Here is a 19,649-nt window from a genome sequence, read left to right on the forward strand (position 1 = left end):
CCACCGTGTCATCCTCATGGAGGATGCGGATAGGAGGGGCGTGGGGTCAGCAAACCACTCTCCCGGTCGTTCTGATGGTATTCTTGACCGAAGCCTCTACTAATCGGTCGAGTAGCTCCTCAATTGGCATCACGAGGCTGAGTGCACCCCGAAAAATGGTCAACCATCCAACTGCCGACCACACCCGACAGCGCTTAACGTCGTGACCTTACGGGAACCGGTGTATCCACTGTGGCAAGGCCGTTGCACTCAACAGTTTATGCTAAAGCAAAAAAAAATTAATAAATAAATAAAAATATAAATAGAAATAAAAAATAAAAATGTTCGCATAAATGTAAGACACAACTGTTGCCTCAGATTATAGCGAGATATAATTAATGGCATCAAAGAAGAGAAAGCAAAAGTTGAAATTCAGCCGCTCTATGCTACTGTCAGCGGTGGGGAGAAAAACGAAGCACCATGAAGGAAGTATCCCATTGGCACTAAAATCGGTAGTTGTGATATTTCAGAAAAATTAGATGATTATTCAAGAGAAACAGCTACACAAGTTGACCAAGTCAATAACGCGTTGGCCTCTCTTTGGCCCTTATGCAAGAGGTTGTTTGGCTTGCCATTGATTGATAGGCTTTGGATGTCCTCCTGCGGGATACCGTGCCTAATCCTGTCCAGTTGGCGCTTTAGGTCATCATAATTCCGAGGTGGATGGAGGGCCCTGCTCATAATGCTCCAATCGTTCTCAATTGGGAGAGATCCGGTGACCTCGCTGTCCAAGTTGGGGCTGGGCAGGCACGGGGACAAGCAGCGGAAACTTTCGTCGTGTGTAGGTAGGATTTACCTTGGCGAAATGCAAGCCCAGGTTTGCTTCCCACGAAGGGCAACAAAACGGGGCGCAGAATATCGTCGACATACCGCTGTGCTGCTGCAAGGGTGCGCGGATAACAACCAAAGGCGCTCTGCTATGGAAAAAAAAAGGCACCCCAGATCATCACTCCTGGGTGTGGGGCCGTATGGCGGGTGACAGACAGATTGGTATCGGACCGCTGTCCGAGACGTCTCTAGGCACGTCATCGGCCTGAAATCTCATTGACTGGAGTAGAATTGTCTTCAGTGTTGAGTCTCGTTTCGAAATGAACCCTGATGACCAGGAGAGTCGTGTCTGGATACTCCTCTCACAGTGGTGGGATACCAACCAGACTGTCTCCCAATATACAACCCGACAATCAGTAGTGGAGTCCTTTGGTTGGCATTCGCGGCACCCTTCCAGCATAGTGCTGCCTAGACAATATTCTACACCCCCTTTTGCTGCCCATCATGACAAGCCATCCTGAGCTTACCTTTCAGCAAGATAATGTCCACCCGCACACGGCGAAAGTTTCTATTGCTTGTCTTCGTGCTTGCCAGACACTGCCTCAGCCAACAAGGTCCTCGGAATTCGTCCCAGAAAGTTTGGAGCAATACAGCCAGGATCTTCCAACCAGCTCGGGTTTTGATGATCTAATGGACCAATTGCAGAGTTTGGCACGGTATCCCTCAGGCGCACTTCCAACAACTCTATCAATCATTGCCAAGTCGAATTACTGTTTGTATAAGGAACAGACGTGGGCCAACGCATTACTGACTTGGACAATTTTTTAAGCTGTTTGTCTTGAATAAATCATCTGGTTTTCCTGAAATTGTAATCGCTTTTTCGTCTGTGCATGTACCTCACAATTTCCCATTTCCGTCCCATCCGGCTAATTTCTTCGTAGTGCGTCGGTCCTTTTATGGCTTTAGAGTTTATGTGTATAATCACTGATGTGAGCCGGCCGGGGTGACCGTGCGCTTCTAGGCGCTACAGTCTGGAGCCGAGCGACCGCTACAGTCGCAGGTTCGAATCCTGCCTGGCGCATGGATGTGTGTGGTGTCCATAGGTTAGTTAGGTTTAATTAGTTATTTAAATATACTTTACAATAACATTAGAATTTTGGAATCAATACCAAAATTTTTATTCATATTTTCATTCTACTGTCCATACCACAATCTCGACTAAATGTTTATAGAGACAAGCAGCAACTATTGGAAAACTATGATTTTCAAGTTACATCTCCGATTTTATGTAGTTGATTAAGGGCTGTCTTCATATGTTTTCACACTGGTTACATTTTGATACATCAACTTTGTCGTCCTCTCTTAATCCTCAGACAGCGATACATGGTAATAAAGTTGACGTATCAACCTATAACTAAGCTCAAAATGTCCGAAGATGGAACTTGACGTCCGAAACAGGTACTCGCCTATATTAAATCTTAACCCTGACTGTAACAAATAATAAGTTATAACAATATACTGCAGCGGACTGTCCACATTACTGGACTTCACTGACACATAAAAACTAAAAACTGGAGCGATAGGAAATATGAAAACTTCCAGGTCGATTCCCCTTCGGGTCATCAACGCAGGCCAAAAAACATTTTGCTCACAAGGACAGGACAACTGACGGCATAATGTTCCCACTCATTGGACCTCACGACAGTTGCCGCGCGGGCTAGCCACGCGGTCTTGGACGCCTTGCCACGGTTCGCGCGCCTGTCCCCGTCGGAGTCCTCCCTCGGGTATCGCTGTGTGTGTGTGTGTGTGTGTGTGTGTGTGTGTGTGTGTGTGTTGTCCTTAGCGTAAGTTAGTTTAAATTGGATTAAGTAGTGAGTAAGCCTAGGGACCAATTCCAAAATTCCACACATGGATAACGGATGCACCACAGTGTGCCAGCGAAATGGCGCGACAACCGGAGAAGTATACAAAGCTGAATTATGCGAGACAGTTAGTTTCTTGTGAGGAAAACGTCTGAATTGCACACAGATTCACCGTGAAATTCTGGCTATATACTGAGCAAATGTAATGAGTCTTATAGCCATAGTGAAGCTATGCCATCAATTTGACCAATACCGCACAGGCGTGAGTGATGTTGATCAGGAAGTCCAGATATTGCACAGTTCGACTTCCGTCTTTCCGGCAAGCTGAAAGAACGTCTTGGGGAAAGAAATTTTTCAACGATGAGGACGTTCGTTCACACAGCGCTTCTGGAATGGCTCTGCGACCAAGGAGCAGATTTCTGTCGACGAGGAACTAAAAGATTAGTAGAAAGTTCTGAAACTGTTGTTTAGAGAGACTGGTTCAAATGGCTCTGAGCACTGTGGGACTTAAACCTAACTAACCTAAGGACATCACACACATCCATGCCCGAGGCAGGATTCGAACCTGCGACCGTAACGGTCGCGCGGTGCCAGACTGTAGCGCCTAGAACCGCTCGGCCACTCCGGATGGCAGAGAGACTGGGTGATTATGTTTAAAACTAGTGTTATTTATCTGTGTCTCCTTGAAGCGTAGTGCAGCATTCAATAAAAATTACTTGACCTGTCAAAATAACGTAAAATTTCCTTTTTGTATAATCGTCTTGTTTTGTTACTGCTATTACTGTTTTCCAACGAAGTGTTAGGAGTCTTGTTGACGGTAAGCGAGAGAGAGAAAGAAGGAAAAGGATGAAATCAGGCTCGGGCACGTGCTCTACCTCTTCCGAAAACCGCGAAAAGGCTTGATACTGAATTTTCCCATCCAACAGATAACAAGACAGACAAAACAATACAGAAATAGAGCATGCGAGGGAAAGATGAAAACTGTTAAATGAAATGAGAGAAGCAGTCTGGCGTAAGGGAAGACGAAGAAAAGAAAAATAAGGAGAGAGTATATATGTGAGAATATCTTTCACTTTTGGATTGTGAGAAACGTCGCTCGTGCTGCTTTTTAAGTGCCGCTTGAGACTGGATCAAAGGTAAATTGCGTAGAATTACTAGCCTCAGGCGGATAGAAGCCCAGATCACGTAAGAAACGTGATCTTCGATAGAAGTCACACGTCTTCGCCTTCTGTTTTTGTATTGTTGTGTCTGTCTTGTTCATGCCCATTGTTGCTCCACTCAATAATTTCATACAAGAGCGTACCCAGGTCTGAGCTCTGTGCAACGCAAGGGTTCCCCTGAGGGGTAAAATGAAATTTTGTGAGGGGTAAAAACGTCAGAGTTCAGTTGTGTTTCAGTCAGGAAACTAAGTTATTTTTAAAAGGTAATTACTGTTATCACTATTTCGTAAGATCGTGATACAAATTACACGAGCTACTGATAATTACAACTTTTTAAATGCTAGTATTAACATGTGACACTATGATGTGGAATTAGAGCTTGCGAAACGAATGTGTAAAACATTTATCTCATAGTCCACCCACTACATACATTCCTTTGTACGTTGTACTACGCGTTTATGTCAATAAAACTGAGACTACATGTCACATATGCTTAAACAACTCATGAAAATTCCTTCACTGAATTGTAGGTAGTTTCCGCAATAGAACGGAAATATATTTTATCATTCGTGTCGCAACAGTAAGTGACCTAACTGACAGCACAACACAACATTAGCTGTAAGGGACAATCAAATCAAAACGAAACGGATAGAGAAAGAGTAAATGCGTACAGCTGCAACCATTGTAGTAGACAAACAGCCGTTCCATTTAATTATTCACAAATATTTTATGTATGCGGCGAGTAAGTGAGCGGATTGTATGTTAAGAAACTGGATAGACAACTCAAAATCACGTTGCTTGTCTGGAAGCATTCAAGTATTTCAAAGTGTAAAGTACTAACGTCGTCAGACAAGCGAAATTTGGAGACATATCATTATGGCTAGCTCTAGTAGTGGGACGTGGTCATTTCTCTAGTCACTTTTGACTAAAAGTCTTCTAGAAGAAAAAGTTTCACTCTGGTAGAAATATATTCTGAATTTCCTATGGGTGTAGAGGAAGGAGGAGGTTTATCTGGATGTTAAAGTAGTGGTTTGTTCCCAATTAGGCCTTTGGTTTATGATTCTACAGAGTTTTTCAACGTGGAAATAGGGTGTCATCCGAGAGAAACGAAGTAAATCCGCACGGGAATGAGAGAGGAATCCTGTTTCTTCTCCGAGCTGTCCGATTCCACCTGCCTAATTTTGCTGGTCGAATTACTCACTGGCCCCATAAACAGAACGTGTTGCCTCCTCAGTGGCTCAGCCCCACCTACTCAGTCCCTCCTGGATGACGAGTAAAGTTTTGATGGTCTTCCGGTCCAAATTAGGCGTTCAATCGCAGGCTCCACGTTTTCGTAACGCGTTTGTTTCCTGCGGACACCACGCAGACAGCTACGTAAACTAAAAAAGGAAGAAAATGAGATTACAGTCCATGGCGTAGGTTTATGGAATGGAATGGGAAAGGCCGTAAGGTAAGTAAGACAAGAAGCATCCAATGCAAACCTCTTTCTGTAAGAGGTGGCTGTCAGTAACTCTATATCTGCTAATCATTCTACTGTAATCAGAATAGAAGGGATTATGTTTGTATACAAATTATACATAAAAACTTGTTGGGGTCTCTAGAACGCCGCTCGTGAGTTATAGCTCTCCCAGTATACGATAGCTGGTACGCAGTGAGCAGTTTTCGTCCAAAGTGCTGGGGGAGTTCATTTGTTTGTTCGGAAGGGGAGGCCGATAAGTATTTCTCACCTTTAGGCCGTTCTGCGATGACAAAACCAAGGCGTGCACCCTGCAATCTTTCTCAAACGATATTATTCTGTTAAAAAAATTCACTTTTGCTTTACTTATAGCTTTATATCTATTGTTCATGATGATGTTCCTATCATTTCGTTAACGGTCATAGAAATTGTGATATTTACGTGAAAGTAAGATATCGCGCGATATTCGGAAAAGTGTGCAATTGGAAGTAGAGATCGCTATGAGTTTGCGTTTGGTGCATATTACGTAATATGTTGTGTACGAAATTTAGATAACATATTGAATTTCCACCCATCTCCAGAAAACCGATATGATGTAACACACTTATTTGCGATCGCGCCGCGCCAACGATAAGACCAGAGTGAAATATCCACAACATTGCTCATATTCCACAAACGGTTTCAGATTTCCAAATGAGATTTTGGAAAATGATAGCACGCAAAGAGGAGAGTATTTTACCATATTGTTATTGTGTAAAACTTCCTTATCTACCGTCTTATTCTAGTAACTTCAGACTCTTTCGACGACAGAATGTGATTTTGAAGGGCCACTGATAGCTGGTGAAACGAAAAATGCTATGGATTTTGGAACAACATATGTGGAGATGTTACAGTTCTTTTGTACAGAGGCCATGCCTTTTCATAAGCTACTGACTTTACTTTTCCTACGTTCCTCAATAAACTTAATAAACCACTATTTCAGAAATCTCCTGTAATTGTGTCTTCACATCTTAGTGAGGAGAGACTGTGTAAACTCCGCTGTGTTTTAGCAAAAGAAGAAAATTTTTACATAGCTACAAGAGAAATGTGTAGTTTTTACTCAAAATGCACCACTCAGGACGCTTCTGTGAAAGTTACAAATGGTTAACGAGCCAGGCGAAAATCAATCGTTACATTTACGGAAGAATTCTTTTTAGATACTAACGAAAGAAGAGTTTACAGTAGATCAATTTGAATGGTCACCATGCAAGTATGGGCTTGGAAGAGTTCAATACGAGGGTGGTTTGAAAAGTTCTCAGAGTCACCATGAGAGGTAAGCGCTAGCGCAATGAGTTGTTAATCTGACATTCATTGGACCGTTGCCTGTAAACACATGCCACGTCAGTGTTCTTGGAAGAGAGCTGTGGCCGTGACGTTGCTCTGTTGTTATTACCGCGTAGTGATTTGCGAAGATGGAAGAAGAGATTCGAGCAGTGATTAAGTACTTCGTAAAGAAAGGTATGAAAGCAATGGACATTCATGGCGATTTCCAGAATACACTGGGGAACTCTGCTCTTTCGTAATCAGCTGTTCCCAAGCAGACAAATGAAGATGATCAGCGCAGTGGTCGGCCACGATGTGTCACTACTTCAGGAATAATTGCAAAAGTGCACAAAATAGTCATGGAGGATCGCCGATTGAAAGTGCGTGAAATTACTCACGCTTGTCAGATGTCATCTGAAAGGGTATATCACATTTTAACTGAAGAATTAGAAATGAAAAAATTATCTGCAAGATGGGTGCCGCCACAAGACAATGCGCCCCCGCACACATGTGCCGTCGCCATGGCGAAATCACGCGAACTAAGGTATGAATTGTTGCCACATCCGCCTTATTAACCTGATATGGCTCCGTCAGACTTCCATCTCTTCCCAAAGCTGAAAAGTTTTCTTGGTGGACGAAGATTCACTTCAAAAGAAGAACTGATGGCTGGAATTGACAAATGTTTTGCATGCCTGGAGGAAATTCATTTTGGAGATGGGATCAAGGCACTGGAACATCGTTGGACCACGTGTATTAATCTACAAGGAGACTAGACTGAAAAAGAATAAAATGTTTCACTGTTTTAAGTACTTTTTTTCTATTCCTTCCCGAGAACTTTTCAAGCCACCTTCGTTTTTTTTTGTTGAAAAAAATGGAACGGTCGGCTTCAGTTGAGACGGCACTTAAGCTCCAGCGATCGGCGTTTTCCCTGCAGCGCTCTGAGCGACCCTCCTCCACTGCTGCCCTCTGCCCACGCTTCCCCAGCCGACTGCGCATCTAACGGCCACGGCATTTTGCGCACGCACAGTATGTGTTTTCTTCGTATTGGACAAAACGTGTTTTGCAGTAATGTGTCAATTTTAACGATCCTAAGTTTGATGAAGTTAGTAATCAGTGAACAGAGGAACAAGTCAGTGGTATACATCAAGAAGTTGACGTAAAAGACGACAATTTTGTAATAGCTACTGATCACAAGTCTGCTGACGAACGAGAGTATAATTCAGAAGAAGAAATTCAGGACAATGGTGTTGGCACCTTCTTATTTCTCCAGTAAAACACATCAACAGTGTTAACAGTGTTAACATCAAACGTGTTCTGAGTGGCAGTAAAGGAAAATATAGATCCCAGCAGTGAACGTCTTTTTTGCTGACTTCCTTTTTGTCCTATCTAGTGTAGTTTTCATTTTCAAATTCAAATACTGTAATTTAGTTTTAAGTGAAAATTTATCTCCCACAGAGATAAAATAATTTTTCACGATGTAAAGTTCGCTTCTCCAACAATTTGTCAGTCTCTTTATATGTACCATTTAAAAAAACTACAAAAATATTTGATTTTGTGTGATAAGTAAAATACTGCAAGCTTTATTTAGTGCAATAAAATCAACATGGAGTATTTAAACAACACTAAAATTATTACAAAATAAATGTTATATAACTTAAATGAATAATTTCAAATGCTTTGTCCCCTAAATCTCAGTTTAAACATTGGAGTGCCAGATACAATTACAGAAAATTCATCTCATCAGTTAAAAGTTAAAAATGATTGGGAAGAACAGAAGAGAGAGACATGAGAATTTTCGATAATTATGGTCACATAGGCGACAGGTACGGCAAATTTTCTATGAAACGATAGTCCAATAAGATGCAAAAAGAATTTAAAGATTTAGTTGACAATGAAAGAGTGAAAAATTTGAACGATCGACAGACAGCACTCATTTTGCTGTACATCAAGAAGCACTTAGCGTTAAATTTGCTGGTGGTGTCAACAGCAAATTTTTTGAAATCTCATACATTATTCCAACGTCAGTTGCAACGGTTTTCGACGAAACTCAACGAAGAGTATGGAGACTTTATATATTACTGCAGAGTACGTTGGTTAAGTCAAGGGACATGACTGGAACGATTTTCGATTTAAAACTCGGTATTGTTGAATTTATGAAAGAAAAAAGAGTGCAGGAAAGAAACTTTGAACATCCAGCATGGACTATAGATCTCGTATTTTAAGTGGACTTGACTGCACACAGCCCACAACATGACACTGCAACGTGAGAAAAAACTTCTTTCTGATTTGTTGGGGATGCATTTAAAAAGAAAATCGAGTTACAGAAGGGACACATTCTGACAAACACGGTCCACTTCCCTAATCTAACTGCCGTTAAAGAAAACGAGAGATTTGATGAATTACTCATAGTGGCCTTGAAATAATTTTAAGTATAGTTTCCTAAATATTTTCAGGACACTGCCAGACTTATATCAGTTTTCGTGCTGTTTCCAGGACCGTCTGCCATTTCATTTGAAAGTGCCCCTGTGCATGTGCAGATGAAACTGATTAACCTGTAAGGTAGTTCCCATTTTGATACAAATGCTTTTACGTTAAAGCTGTCCAAGACTTCTTTCTTCAGGTACGGTTTAGACGTCTCCATAATAAGGTTGCAAAAGTGCTACAATATTTCGATTGACAGACCTTTTTCGATTATGAAAGTAAATAAATCACGAGTATGCGGCAACGTGAGGGCGAAAATCTGTGAATGCGCCAAAGATAATAAATAATACTGAAAATTTCTTTTGTTTGTTATCTGTGTTGTAGAGATAGGTGGAATATGAAACAAAAACGTGAGCGTTGGGCCCGCACAGCCCTTTAAATGCGGCGCATTCGCAGTTTCCACCTTCCCCCCGTTGCGCTCAGACTCCGTGGTGTGGCGATGTGGAATGTGTGCAGTAAGACTGAACGCTGTCACTCGTGCCAGGGCACCGTTCGTGAGCCCCATTCTAGCTGCCTCTGCATTAAATAAATTTATACGCGAGGTGCACATCGGCCGACTCACCGTCGGTAAATCTGCCTGTACTGCAATTTATCACTGTTCTACGACACAAACCCGTGATAGTACAGAACGCAAGGACCGAGAGTGAAGTGGGCAATGCTCTAGTCAACACCTACGTACACTTCATGCAAACACAGGGCATATAAGATAAGGAGACTTCTACAGAAACAATACGGTTACAGAGTTGCCTTTTCCGTAAATAATAGCCTGAAACAAAGAGTGATTCATACTATTGAGGCAAGGGAAGAACATGGCACTAAATCCGGAGTTCACAAAATTACTTGTAACGACTGCCCAAATTATTACATTGGACAGACAGGTAGAGCTATTAAAGTAAGGTATAAAGAACGCATGCTAGGTAAAAATGACGAATACGTATATAATTCGACGTTTGCTGAACATCTATGGCTCTTACAGCATACGCCACGTAAACTGGATGGCGTAGAATTGCTTCACGAAGCGAGTAAGGGTTACAAACTTGACCTGCTCGAAGAATTAGAGACTTTCAAGCATCTGTCTCAAAAAGATGGTTTTATTCTTAATGAACAGGTGCAGCTTAGAAACAAAAACTTTTTTTTACATAGTTTCAGAGCTGTCCTTGCTCTAATGTAATATAGTCTGGCTGACTAGAAGTTAGTTTTCTTGCCTGTTTATGCTGGTGAGATGCGCTTTTCCTGCCTTGTTCGGATTTTACGTATTTTTGATGTTTGATGTTTGATGTTTGTGGCTTTCGATGTGTATGTGTGGTTAAATGACTCTGTTATGTTCTTATTCACAAAGACAGATGGTTTCGGTTTACTTTAACAATTTGGTTGTTTTCGCTGGTACGTGTTTTACCTTTTTTTAAGTTACGCGAGATTCTCTCGCATAACACTAGTGCCCTGTCTCGTTAGACGTGTTCCTTAGCGCAAGCTTCATCTGCTTGCCACTAGGACACAGGTAAAATTGGTTTCATATTTTCTGTTTACGTAGATGTTTTAAATGGTTCTGATATGTTTTATTTATTGAGACAGAAGGTTTGAATTAGCACCACAAGTGCCCTCTCTCGGTGAAACTGTGTGCCCTGTGGCTTTCACACCCTCTTCACGTTAGTTCACAGGCGAGGTAACGATGCTGTGGTGTATTCGCATCAACCCTCTGTCCATAATTATGTTGTATAAATGGAGATGATGTTTTAACTACGACGACGCCTTTGGCACAATATTTTGATGTATCTCCACAGCAGGATGTGATTTTTTAGTAAGCGAATAAAAGTTTTTGTGCTTGTAATATTCTGGTAATTTTACAGTTACTTAAGCCATAGTTTTTTTTCAGTTCTGATGCTAAGTTTTTGCTGATTAAGGTGTCTTCCTGTTCAGATGTATTTAGATATAGCGAAACCGTGGTCAAGAATTTTAATAAATCTTTATCCTGCAACTGGCTGGCTTTTATCGTTTACCGAGAAGAATTTCAACAGTTGCTGTTTCAGCCATGTTTAAATTCTTGAAACACAGGAAAATCATGTCCGCAGAAAGAGAAATGCAGCAAAGGGGAAGAAGTATTGCAGTGTAGCGTACGAGCATAGGGTTTAGAGGCGTCACGAGCATACGTACGAAAATGTTTGAAGGTTTATTTTACAAACATGGCCATCTGAAATGTACAGTTTGGTCGTAAGTAGTAGCTTCACTGTTGAGAAGTCGTTCACAGATCTTAAGACCAAAGCAGATACAATTACACATTGTAAATAATACAGTTCGTCGTTAGACATAATCATATCGATCTTTCACTGTCATTATTTCCACATATAAAACACATTTAGAAAATGCTCCACCCTACGTTTCCTCATTTTCAGAAGCTGTGTCTCTCCACTTCCCCAGGCAATGTCAATTCATTCACCCTCATCTTTACTTGCGGAATCATTGTTACTTCTATCATTATGACTACCACAATTCGACACTGTACACTTCCCACATTTACGATCAGCTCCAGCACTTGGTCCAGTAAACAAACCTTCTCTTGAAATATAAAGCTCTTCAGTTTTATTTACGTGCTCATAGCGTGTCTTCGAGTCTTCTTTTGTATTAGCAGCAATCTGATAATCTATAAGTGTGAATGATGTGTCGATTCTGAATACCACATTGTGTTCAGAAACACCATTCTGAGTCCTGCCCACATCAGTCTACAGGATTCAATTCTGGCTGGTATGGAGCAACGTGCAACACAGCATGACCACGTTCAGTTAATATACTGTCTGTTTTTATAAATGACGTGCCCTGGTTTGTTCTTATTGACCAATGAATACAACTGGGTCTCAGCATGTCCTTGTGGACAGGAGTCCCCTTTTCTGTTAACTAGGACATCATTTCCTCCTCGTGGAGTTTGATGGAGCACGAGTCAGTTGCTTATTGTGGTAAGGGGCGTTATCTCTAACGAGAATAGCATGAGGTAATAGATGAGGTTTGATCTCTCCCTGAGCCACGTATCGTATTTTGAGAAGTCCATGTCGTTCTAATAACCCTCTGCTTTCTGGCAAGATTTAACCTGACGTAGGCGTTAGCTAAAGAGTCGTCCTTACTGCCAGCATCGATAATAATTCAGAGTTCTTCCGAAACAAGTTTCAGCAGACCCTGTACGGAAATATGACTCCATACGTACGATGCTGTGTAATAATTGTGCATATGTCTCGGCCATAGAGACGAATGGGTGACACTCATATCTATACCCTAGGATAGTTGTTAGGTAAGCAATTCGTTTTGCTCTGATACTACTTTGTTCCTGGAAAACTTTTCGGTTGTTCACTGTCTTCTTCCATCTACACTAAGGAGCCAAAGAAATTGGTACACCTGCCTAATATAGTGTAGGGCCCCCGCGCGCACCCAGAAGTGCCCCACCACGACGTGGCATGGACTCGACTAATGTCTGAAGCAGTGCTGGAGGGAACTGACACCATGAATCCTGCAGGACTGTCCATAAATGCGTAAGAGTACGAGAGGGTGGAGATCTCTTCTGAACAGAACGTTGCAAGGCATCCCAGATAGGCTCAATAGCGTTCATGACTGGTCGACACCGGAAGAATTTAAACTCCGAAGAGTGTTCCAGGATCCACTCTGTAGCAAGCCTCGACTTGTGTGCTGTCGCTTTGTTCTGCTGGAATTGTCCAAGTCCGTCGGAATGCACAATACGCATGAGTGCATGCAGGTGATCAGACAGGGTTCTTGCGTACGTGTCACCTGTCAGAGTCTCATCTAGACGTACCAGGGGTCCCATATCACTCCAACTGCACAAGCTCACACCATTACAGAGCCTCTGCCAGCTTTAACAGTCCCCTGCTGAAATGCAGGATCCATGGATTCATGAGGTTGTCTCCACACCCGTACACGCCGATCTGCTCGATACAATTTGAAACGAGACTCTTCTGACCAGGCAATATGTTGCCAGTCATCAACAGTCTAATGTCGGCGTTGATGGGCCAAAGCGTGGCGTAAAGCTTTGTGTCGTGGAGTCATCAAGCGTACACGAGTCGGCCTTCGGCTCCGAAAGCCCATATCGACGATGTTTCGTTGAATGGCTCGCAAGGTGACACTTGTTGATGGCCCAGCAATGAAATCTGCAGCAATTTGCGGAAGGATTGCACTCCTGTCACGTTGAACGATTCTCTTCAGTCGCCTCGTTGGTCCCATTCTTGCAGGATTTATTTCCGGCTGCAGCGATGATGGAGATTTGATGTTTTACCAGATTCCTGATATTCACGATACATTCGTATAATGATCGTACGGGAAAATCCCCACTTCATCGCTACCTCGGAGACGCTGCATCCTATCGTCCGTGTGCCGATTGTTAACAGCGCTTTCGGACTCACATCTTGGTAACCTGCCATTGTAGCAGCAATAACCGATCTAACAACTGCGCCAGACACTTGTCGTATACAGGCGTTGCCGATGGCAGCGCCGTATTCTGCCAGTTTACGTATCTCTTTTTTTGAAAACGCATGCCTACACCAGTTTCTTTGGCGATTCAGTGTAAATCCAGAGTGAGAAGTATTTTACAAAGTGCGTTTATATATACCTCAAAAGTTATTGAACTGTGTACCTTTTCACGACTGTCCTCTACAGTGGGTGTTCTTTTTATCTATAACGTAGAAATTATTCACCGAGCGGCGAACTACTTCCTCATTAAAATTGTCTAAACTGGCCTTGCAAGATCTACTGAACCTTTCATTATGAGTCGTTGAATCGAGAATTCACCTATCTGGGCTCTCTTCATCTCTTTCTTGAATCGCCGAACGGAAGTGAACGATACACCAATTCTTTCGGCCACTCGTTTCAATGTGGATTTAAGTTTCAATGATGCAACTAGCAGAACTTCTTTCTTCTTAAATTGGTAGACATTTGCAACCACTTGGCGTGATTGTCTATAAAGAACTTTGCCCTTTAATTGCTTTCTATTGGTGGCATTTTCAACTTCGAATATGTTCTCCCAGACTATTGACTAGTGGGGTTCCCCGTTTGATTCGATGGCAACAGGTGCGACGCTGGCGATCGACTGAATTGGCTCTGTCGCGCATCTTGTTTACGGTGTTCACATCCGTTTGCATGACCGTTTTTTGTACCGAGTGTGAATCTAATAATTGGTTGGGGAAAGGTCGGGACTTTATCGAAATATGGTAATTGGAAGATAAGTGAATTTAATGTACATCAGTGGCACGATATAGGGCTAGTTCATTCGACAATAAATCGCGTGTATCGGGGTTAAATTCTGATGCTGACACCCTCATCTACGTTCCCAAAAGTCTGTAAGTTCTTTGGAGCTACGCCTACGACGTAATGGCTTCTCTTGTCCCACTGTCACTAAGGACCATGCCGTCAAAAGGAATAACAAATTCCCATTTTCATTAATGGATACAGAAATATTTTTGTGACACTTTGCACCAAGCAATAACTCGTCATCTGTGACACGTTTTCATAGCTTACACGTAACATAGCTACTGTCATCTACATAGTCTTTTCTTTCATCCGTCGTATCTTTTATAGATATACGAAGAGCCACTAGATTGCACATAAAACGAATTGCCTTGGAAAAAAGTCGTATTCACAATAAACCCAATGCCGCATTTTAAATACTTAACCTGGAAATACATCCAGTCTATCTGCTCCAGTGTCACGAACAGGAAGTTCCGAAACTGATTTATATCTGTTTATTGCTCCTATGATCTAGTTGGTTGGTTGGTTGGTTGGTTGGTTGGTTTGTGAGGGTTGAAGGGACCAGACTGCAAAGGCCATCTGTGGTCTAGTCCGAATACTAGTTTGGTGCAGCTCAACGAACTACTCTATCCAATGTAAGTCACCTCATCTACGCATAGCTGTTGCTATCCATTAGGGGCAGTCAAATGAAAACGAGACAGATCGAAAAAGTAAGTAACCTGTTTATTTTTCCAAACGTAATCATCATAAATGTTAATACATTACCCCACTTTGAGAAAGACGGTCAAATCCGTCATAGGGAAATGTTTGCGGTTGCCTAGGCCATGATAGTACTGAAGCATGCCCCTCTTTGTCCGAAGCAAATCGACGGTTACGAGTGACTTTCTTGAGGGCTCAAAACTATGGAAATTGTATGGGTAGAGATCGCGACTGTATGCAGGATGTGTAAGGACTTCCCAGTGAAACTTTTACAGCGTAGTCGAATCAACCTTGGCAACATGTGGGCCATTACACGTCCTCCATGCAGTCCCGATCATTTCACTAGCGATTTATATATTATTGATCCCTCAAGAAAGATGTTCGTGACCGTTGATTTGCTTCGGACAAAGAGGGTCACGTCCGGAAACAATCTAGGTTCCGTACGCAACCGTAAACATTTTTCCATGAAGGCATTGCTCGTCTTGTCCCATAGTGGGACATAGGTATTAACAATTATGGTGTTTACATTTGAAGTAATAAACAGTTTACTTTTTCTATCCTTCCAACACTCAGACATAGAGTAACTTGTTGAGCTCCATCAAATTAGCTTTCGGACTAAACCACAACAACAACAAAAGATATAAATCAGTATCAACTTATTTTGAAGACAATACGTTTTATTTGCAATCTAGTGGCTCATCGTATGTTTAGAGACGACGGATAAAACAGGAGACTTTGCAGAGGACAGCTCGCTGTGTTACATGTAAAGTATGGAAACGTGTCACAGACGACAAGTTACTGCTTGGTGGCAAGTGCCATAGAAATTGACATATCTTTGAATAATCCTATTTTTTGCGTACTGTGTTCAACTTGTAACATATCTATAATGACAGGTCTAATATACAGGCATCTTTCGGGAAGAAGTTGCATCAGAGTTTTTTGGGGGAAAATTAGCTATATGGACTAACTTAATTGTGAATCTGAAGCCACAGAAAACGAAGAGAGTTTTAATTTGACGAAACGGAAATTGTCCAGTGTGTATTTGAACAGACCTCTCAGAACGACTTCAGAAACTCGTAAGGGAAGAAACAAATATTTTGCAGCGTACTTGATATACTTAGCTCTATGCTTTTGGTTTGCTGTAAAATATGCTCAACATGCGACGGCAGGCTTACTGAATACGACCTCCCACTTTATTGCAGTACCTAGGGCAGTTTTGATAATCGTGCATTCCCAAAAGACTCTTGGCGAGTCAGTTGAAGTACCATTCTTCTAGCTGGCAATGAAAAATTTTAAATTACAGCTGATCACAAAGAAAAAGTAAATCATTTATAAAATGGCGAAAACAGATAAAAATGTAATTTTTTTGAAATTCTAAACAAAAATTTGGTTATAATGTAAAATAAGCTTTTTAATGCTACATTTACAAAAAAAAAAACACTTGCCTTTTAAATATGAAGTGTAAGAAGAGATTTTTCTTTTCTCCTTACAACTGTAAAAGGTATTTTAAGCACTGCACTGAGTCACAGTTTCTCTCCATAAGAGGCATTCAACTTGTTGCTATAATCAGTTCAACAGACCAAACAACTTCTTAGGAAAACAATTTTCATACATAATATTTTTTGAGAAAATCATGATTTAGTACAATACCTGAATGTCATTTTATTAAAACTACCAGTTACGGTCAAACAAACCACTGTCAAGTATTAAAAACTGACACTAATTGCAAGAAATTGCATCCATTAATTATAGTACATGTCGTTTTTCATTTTGTTTTTTTCGTGCCTGATGATTGTCTGTCGTTTGGTCGAAGCGTAATTTTAATAAAATGACCTACAGCTACTGAACCAAATCATAGCTTTTCAAAATATTTCGAAGCTGTAGTCATCTTCGCCTTAAAATGACGTGCAAGTAATAATTTCACAATTACTAGGTCTCTTGCATTTTACACCAAATATGAATAAAATATGATAAGCTTTCATAACTCAGTGAAAAAAGTTTATTTTTCTATCATCGTTTCGTTTAAATTTCGGTTCTCAACAGATTTCGTGAAAAGTGAGGTTCACCATTCCCATCACCACTAAGTGTATGTCTGAAGTGCATTTTGCCCGAAAATACTGGGGTGCATCTTTTTACAGGTAGTGGACTGGTACTGGGAAGTACTTATAGCGAACATTGCAATAATGTGCAAGAAATTTTCGATAATATAGTCGTGACACAGTTGCACAGTTGTAAGATCAAATAAACAGGATGGATTAGTATTCACCTGTGCACAAATAAACACTTTATTGCAGTATCTGAAAACATATATACATTCACAAGACAGAAATTATTCTTTACTTTGCTACAATTTATTTTTCAGAAGTCACCATGTTGTTGATAACATCTAAATTGCCAGCCATGGAAGTTACCTAGTAAAATCCATTACTATCATAGTGTGTTAAATGCCAGTATTAGAACGCAGAGATCAATGGATTCAATGAAAGTGCCTCTCAGAAACGTACTTCCAACACAATGAATCCAGTTTTTCACCGCGTCGCTGCCTTTGACAACATTATTTTTGTCACTTAGGTTTTAAGTTATTTTTAATTAACATTTTTGCTGTAATAGTAAATAGTGACAACTAATTTTAAGCTGTACTATCAACATATCTGAAAGATTTTTGTCAAGTTGTTTAAAAACACTTATAGCGAAAACGTATAATGCACCATATGTTTCAAGAAGTGCTTTGTTATGAAAATACTGTCTCTGTATGCTTATTGAAAAAAACGCGGTAAAATACGTGGTTTTTTCGCTCAACTCCCACAAAACAACTTACTGTACGTAGAGCGTGCCGCAACCTACCTCACAGTAGGGATGCAGACGCGCTCCTCTCTGCTCAGAGTTGTTCTCGAGCTTCGGAATAGGTGTTTGGATGGACGTTACACACGCCTGCTTCTTGGCCCAGCTGCCGTCGGCAAGTGACGCTTCTCAGCCGCACACGGAGATTCAGATCGTCGTGATTCCTCACAGCGCTGCAAGAGGCGCTACTGTCGGAGTGCTGCCATCTGTAGCGCAGAAAAGGAACTTCCATGAAAGCAACAGTGGTGGGTAGAGATGGGCAAACTGAAACACTTAACTGTTTCGAAACAAATGAAACACTACAATGTAATGTTTCGATACGCTGTTTCGAAACAGTGAAACAGTTTGTGTTTTGTAATCTAATAAACCTACAAATTTTATCGTCTTGAATGTCTACTGTATAGGTTGTTATTGTTGTTGTTGTGGTCTTCAGTCCTGAGACTGGTTTGATGCAGCTCTCCATGCTACTCTATCCTGTGCAAGCTTCTTCATCTCCCAGTACCTACTGCAACCTACATCCTTCTGAATCTGCTTAGTGTACTCATCTCTCGGTCTCCCTCTACGATTTTTACCCTCCACACTGCCCTCCAATGCTAAATTTGTGATCCCTTGATGCCTCAAAACATGTCCTACCAACCGATCCCTTCTTCTAGTCAAGTTGTGCCACAAACTTCTCTTCTCCCCAATCCTATTCAATACCTCCTCATTAGTTACGTGATCTATCCACCTTATCTTCAGTATTCTTCTGTAGCACCACATTTCGAAAGCTTCTATTCTCTTCTTGTCCAAACTAGTTATCATCCATGTTTCACTTCCATACATGGCTACACTCCAAACAAATATTTTCAGAAATGACTTCCTGACACTTAAATCTATATTCGATGTTAACAAATTTCTCTTCTTCAGAAACGCTTTCCTTCCCATTGCCAGTCTACATTTTATATCCTCTCTACTTCGACCATCATCAGTTATTTTACTTCCTAAATAGCAAAACTCCTTTACTACTTTAAGTGTCTCATTTCCTAATCTAATTCCCTCAGCATCACCCGATTTAATTTGACTACATTCCATTATCCTCGTTTTGCTTTTGTTGATGTTCATCTTATATCCTCCTTTCAAGACACTGTCCATTCCGTTCAACTGCTCTTCCAAGTCCTTTGCCGTCTCTGTTACAATGTCATCGGCGAACCTCAAAGTTTTTACTTCTTCTCCATGAATTTTAATACCTACTCCAAATTTTTCTTTTGTTTCCTTTACTGCTTGCTCAATATACAGATTGAATAACATCGGGGAGAGGCTACAACCCTGTCTCACTCCTTTCCCAAACACTGCTTCCCTTTCATGCCCCTCGACTCTTATGACTGCCATCTATGTCCATATAAACACAAATGAGGTGCGAGAGCGCTAATCATTTCGCAGATAGTATGAAACTATCACTTGGGCGTCTTGGTAGTTTCGTATTTCCTGCAGCAAATGCGCTGCTTTCATGTTGTGTGACTTTCATACTTTTCAATTGGCTGAGGACAGCCATAGCACGAACGGAACTGGAGGTAGGAGCAAACTGCAGATACAACGGATGTGCTACTGTGATTACCACATTCCGTTAGTATCCTGCTAATTTCCATGCACACAAAGGGAATCACTGTGGATAATGGGCACAGTGACCATAGACTCATAAATAACGCCAAATAATTCGAATAAATAACAAAATATAACAGAAAAAATTTTGTCTTTCAAGGTGTTTCGAACCGTTACTATAAAGTCACCATGCTTCCCAGCCCTTGCCGTTCACCATTACACTAT

At 41.2% G+C, this 19,649-nt stretch overlaps 1 protein-coding gene across 1 annotated transcript in view; it reads right to left on the bottom strand.

Annotated features, from left to right (window-relative positions):
* LOC126333259 (uncharacterized) overlaps positions 1 to 17,967 on the bottom strand; it is a 222,623-nt gene extending 204,656 nt beyond the window's left edge. The window contains exon 1 of the mRNA XM_049996725.1: positions 17,850 to 17,967. The gene's annotated coding sequence lies outside the window, so the exon portion shown is untranslated. The remainder of the gene's footprint in view (positions 1 to 17,849) is intronic.
* Positions 17,968 to 19,649: the final 1,682 nt, after the last annotated feature.

The sequence above is a fragment of the Schistocerca gregaria genome, chromosome 2 (genome assembly GCF_023897955.1).
Source record: "Schistocerca gregaria isolate iqSchGreg1 chromosome 2, iqSchGreg1.2, whole genome shotgun sequence".
Taxonomy (NCBI): domain Eukaryota; kingdom Metazoa; phylum Arthropoda; class Insecta; order Orthoptera; family Acrididae; genus Schistocerca; species Schistocerca gregaria.